Source organism: Camellia sinensis, chromosome 2, assembly GCF_055761805.1.
Source record: "Camellia sinensis isolate YWXY chromosome 2, ASM5576180v1, whole genome shotgun sequence".
Lineage (NCBI taxonomy): Eukaryota > Viridiplantae > Streptophyta > Magnoliopsida > Ericales > Theaceae > Camellia > Camellia sinensis.
This window is the reverse complement of record NC_138962.1, coordinates 44,044,664-44,050,701: the sequence shown is the minus strand read 5'-3', so window position 1 is coordinate 44,050,701 and position 6,038 is coordinate 44,044,664.

The following is a 6,038-nucleotide window of genomic DNA, read 5'->3' as shown; positions in this document are numbered from 1 at the left end:
GTTTGTTGCTGAAGTTGCTATCTTGCCTTAGTTCTTCAAGGGTAAGAGACTAACCCCTTTTAGGCCTTATTTTTCTTAAGCATTTGGCCACCTTTGTATGCTGTTTTAGGCTAAGCTTTCAACTATAAAAGCTTTTTTTTTTTAAAAGTGTTTAAGATGGTTGTTTGAGGCCTTGTTTGAGTTGGGGGTGGTCTACCCCCTTTGTGGCTTGTTTTGCTTTTCTTTGTGCTCTCTTTTAAAGCCTTTCAAACCATCTTATTTTGGCCATTTAACCACCGAATTCCAGAGGAATTTTTGTAACGCCCTCAAAATAATAACATTAAACCCATCAATAGAGACATGCATTGATATATATAAAAGTTCCACTTTCTTTTATTCATCAGAGTTCCATTACCAAAAGTATTACATGTTAACAACAAAAGCAAATGCCCTAAAGGCTTACATCTTTCCAAGTTAACACTTGGTTACAACAAAAGAGTGCTAACTCATTTACACATTAAGCCCTTGGCTTGAATATACATGTAATACATCAAAGAAATAAAACAACAAAGTCCGCCTGCCTCTAACCTCCCAAGCTACGTCCTTGGAGGTGGCATGCTACCTGTACCTGAAAATGATATTCCCATATAGGGTGAGCCACAGCCCAGTAGGAATATACTAAACCAAATATGAACAATGACTAAAAGATTAGCAGTTGATAGATGGCCAACACTGATACTTTTCCTTATCACACTTTACGATTTCATGACATACAAGTCCATGTTACAACCCATTTTCCAATTCCTTTCAATTCTCAATTTATAACCATGGCTCAGAACCTGGCCAAACAATTCATATGAGATAGTAACTCATATTAAACACTTTCCCATTTCATAATAGATAAGCATACTAGCTATATCACACACCAACAGATAAGCATACAAGCTATATCATCACTTCTATAGATATGCATAAGAGCACTATCACACTTCCAATGACAAGCATATGAGCTCTGTCAACACATTAATAGATAAGCATATGAGCTCCATCTATGGAGTCCATCCCCTATCTCCTCCCAATAACATTCGGTTTAGAGGTCCATCCCCTATCTTCCCCTAAACCGTGGAGTACATCCCCTATCTCCTCCAACATAACACAATGCATATAAACAATAATTATACACATCATCCCACAACACATAAATTTAATATATTCTTTCAACCGTCATGCTCAATGACACATTCCAGTGATTAGTTTCAGTTTGCCTAATCATCATGCATTGTCTACAACAATCAAGACTATCCTCCACCGATAGCCCAAAACAGTTATTTCTATACAGAAAATAAATGCAGCGATGGATATATAATCAACATTCCAACTAGGTGAGTGATAAATAATCCAACTACACCCTTTTAATCCCATATCTTTCCAAATCAATTCCTCATTTCTCATAATTAATTATGCAAATTAATTAACCAATGTAATTAGGGCATTTTTCATAATTAACATTACAACCCTTAGGTTCCATTTTCATTAATGTTTGAACATTAATTTCACTTCTTTCATGCCAAACATGCATCTAGGTTTTATATAGCTAAAACCCCAACTTTTGTAAATTTACACAAAAGCCCCAAACTTTCACAAAATTACCAAACCAACCCCAACATCTCAAAATACTAAAATTTAAAGACAAAACTCATAAAGAGGAGTAGGATATCCCTACCTCGAAATTAGAGCTCGGATGGAGAAGAGACCAAGACCAAAGTTCTCCAAAGACCAAGATTCTCAGATCAAAATGACGTCCTCGACGATCAACACAACTATTACAAAGGTCGAAGAGAAGGAGGACACTCTAACTAGATCAAACCCTAGAGAGAAGGGAGTTTCTAGAGAGAGAGACTCTCAAAATAGGTTTTTAGAAAAGTAGGAGAGAGAAAGAAAAGCAAAAAGTGATTTAAAATCACCCAGCGGATAACTCATATACGTATGACCCGCTCGAGCGGAGAACACAACGCTCGAGCGCCAAGAACAAAAATCTGAACATGCTCGAGCGCAATAACGCCCGCTCGAACTCCAAGACACAAGAATAAATCACTTCCGCTCGAGCGCGAAAACCAGTCCGCTCAAGCGTAGATTTACCCCTCCCAGAACTTATACCCAGAAGGTACTACCCGCTCGAGTGCTACCAAACCCGCTCGAGCGGTGACGCTCGAGCGTAAACAAACCCGCTCGAGCGTAAAAATCACATCTGCAGAAGTTTTGCAGGAACACGAAATACTGGAGGAGTGCAATCCCCGCTCGAGCGCAAGGATACCCGCTTGTGCGGATCGCCGAAAAACTGAACAACAAGGAATTGAAACCAAGGCCTAACCAACCTGTAACAACCCTGCTCAAAATATCCTAAAACTCAATCAAGTGGAATTAAATGACGGCAACAAGATAGACACCACTACCAACTTCACGGAACCGAGTCCGGAATACACAAAACAGTAAAGGGACAACCGGGATCGCTATTATTTTAGTGGTGAAAGTGGGTTTTGGGACCCAAAATAGGTGGGGGTGGTCCCCCCTTTTTATATCTTGCTAGCTTGTGTTGATTGACCTATCAAATGAACATGTGTTTCTACCCTTTTGAGGCTTAGTTTGAGCATGTTTTTGTGACTTTTTGGACCTGCCATAACTCTGTTTTGGCATGGTTTGGTCACCTCTTGCATGCTTTTGGTACTTGTAGTGCAATCATGCTTGTTGGCCTAACATGCTTCATGCTTATAGTTCATTATTTTAGAATGTGTTAGCTTTGCTCCAGCACATATTGCCCATTGATTTAACATGCTTGAGGTCTGTTTTAAGTGGTCTTGGTCATATATGCTTAGCTTTGTATAGCTATAGTGTAGTTGGGCTTCACTAGCTTTGTGTTTGAGATCTCTAGCATGCTTTGAATGTGATGATTGCATGCCTTAGCCTCATTTCTTACTTGATTTCAATGTGTACAGTATAGTCACACTCTCACATGTTCTACTCTTTCAATGCTTTTGAGAGATGTGACTTATGCATTATTTGTGAGCCAATATGTATGCATGCTTGTCTAAGCTTTTGGGTTATCTTTTCAACATGTTTTGGCCTTTAACTTGGCATGTTTGAGCTTTGTCCAGAGTTGGTTTGGTTGTTTAGGTCATGTATTGCATGCCTTTTGTGTGATGTTCTTAACTAGCCTTATGCTTTAGGCCCTCTAGCATGCCTTGCTTGCGTTATTTACATGATATGGCATCATCTAACATGTGATTTAGAGCATATAGCCTTGCCATACTCTCATGTATATCACTCCTTAATTATGTTTGAGAGTTGAGCATTGTGCCTTGTTTGCGAGCCATACCTTGAGCATGCTTTTCTTGCTTCTTGTGCTTAAGTTTCATCACATTTCAGCCACTGTTTTGGCATGCATGAGGACTGTTTGGGGCTGGTTCAGTCCATTGAGCATTGTATTGCATGGTCCTAGTGTTGTATCCTTCGCTAGTCTGGACGCTTAAGTCTCTTAACATGTTGTGCATGTGTTGTTTGTGTATTAGAGTCTTCCGTTTCATGCCAAGATTAGCATGTTGTTTGCATAGCATGTTGTTTGTGTGCATTTCATCGTGTTCAACCAGACATTATGTTAAACATAAGGTGGATTGGTTCACTTCATACTCAAAGTGATGAAAGTGAGCAAATCCCCTCAGTCTCCATTGCCTTTAACCTCTCATGATAAGGCCATGGTCTTAGAGTCTTGTTTGCATTGTATTCATTGAATATGTACAAGATTGGATCTTTGGCCATCAAGCATTGAGATGCTCGATTGATGGTCTTGAATCCAATAATGCCTCTCCCTTGATGTTTTTAGGTGATAAGGGGCGGCACAGTACATACATGCCCTAGGGAGACCCTCAATTTCCTCTATTTTTGTGCTCTGTTGCAGAATGGTGTCACAACACACCAGTGGCCGGCAATGCCAGATTGATGGCCGGCACCCTTCCATCCTTGGCCGATAGAGGCCCACTCTTGGCCGGCAGGTGGTCGGCAGCCACCTTGTATGGCCGGCAGGCCACTGATGCACTCCCCAGCCTTGATTTGGTAAGGTTCAACAGCAAGTCCTTGAAGACACCCTGTAAAAAAAGCCTCAAGAGAGCAAATCGGAGAGCTTTTTGGGGCGAAAACCGAGCATGTATCTTCTACTTCTTCGAGCAGAACTGGAGCAACTTGGTTTAATGCTTACTTGTTAGTTAGCCTTAATTTGTAATTTAATTAGCTAGTTTGTTTATTAGTTGAAGTGATGTAATAATTAGTAAGTAGATTGCTTATTATTCAATTTGGTTGTGTAATAATTAGTCTAATTAGATTATTAGATTAGTTAGATAAGCTTAGCGTAGCTAGCTTAGCATATTCATTCGGACCCTCCGTCCAGAGGGCACATTGTTGTAATAAAGGTGCGTGCGTGTGTGTGTGTGTGCATGTCTTCCAACCCCCATTTCTTTCTCTTTTTTACTTATCAGCTTTTGATGGTTAGTTTAGGGCATATTTCAATTAGCATCCTTATGCTTGCATGCGTGCATCATTCATTTGTCTTGCATGCACCGGGCTCAGCGCATCATACAAACTGCATTGTATTTCAATACTTACTTGAATATGTGTTTAACATGTTATCAAGTGTTGCATTCATATGCCATCTTAGCTAGCTGAGCCTATTTAATGTCATTTTGCTTGTGTTGCATTAGGCATTCTGTATAGTTAGGCTCGTACATTGATTTCTAATTAGCTTCTATTTTGGCTCGGAGTACACTGTAAGTGTTTATGCTTTAGCATCCTTGCATGTGTGTAAGTGACTGCCATGATAGCATGCTTGCCATTAGGCTATGTGCTTAAGTGATTAACTGCATGAATGCCTGTGGGTGGAGGCTTGATTGTTTGAATTGGAACAATTCATCAAAATGTGCGTTTTAAACCCACTTTGCGAAGTGGAAAAATCTTGTTTTTAAGCCCACTTGAGGGTGGCAAAACCGCGCTTTAGCCTACTTGCGAGTAGCACTTTCAAACCATTTTTCAAAAACAAACATGAATTGTTTTGCTCCAATTCTCGCGATTGAGTCTATACTACGCATCACATAGTAATTCTATTTTAATAATTGGAACAAGAACAAATATGTTTTCAAAAACAACATATCATGTTAGTAGAGGCCGATCTTTGATCGGGCGAGCCGGGGTGCTCATTTCAGGACCTTCCCCTCTCGTACCCAAGTTCTCGAGCCGAGGCAACTTTGGTAATGACGGACATGTGGCCTTAGGCACGAGTCAGGGTTTCCTAAATTTCCCAAAGCAAAATATTTATGTGGCGACTCTGAAATCTGGCAAAGCAGTCCATGTTTGGCGTTTTTTGATTAAAATTGATTTACCAAAATGATTTGCCGGATTTAGACTCTTTGGTGATTTATCAGTCTTACATTGCACTTTGTGAGATTAGATTCAGAACCGTGATAGGAGTCCGAACTGTAGTAGCTAGAACACAATTTGCGCCCTCTCCGAAAGGAGGGTGCGCGGAGGAAGTTCGGGCGGTCTACACTAACCGGCCAATTTTTGTGGCCGATTGGCCACTTAGGTGGCCGACAAACATGGAAGGTGGCTGACAAGGTCCTGGGGTGGTCGACAGGTGTCCAGTCTCCTCCTTGTGTGTTTTCAGACTCTTCTGAGTCCTTGGCTCTCGAGAAAGTAAAAAAGAAGTTCACTTTTCAACTCAAAATGTCTTCGTGGGAGTTTCAATTCATGTCTTCGACGCGAGACTCGCCGTCAACCGGCGTGAACAAGGTGTATCCTTTTGAAGCACGTTGTATTCCTTCCGAGAGGTAAATCGTAGGTTGCAACTGTGTTGGCCTTGTTAAGGCGTGCATTTCTTTATTCGATATTGTGCATTGAATATGCTATGGATCGTGCATAATATATTGTTATCATTGTGCACAGAACATGTACGTCACATTTCATTGCACTACACATGTTCATATGTTTGCATAGAATATGCTTGTCACGTTTTATTG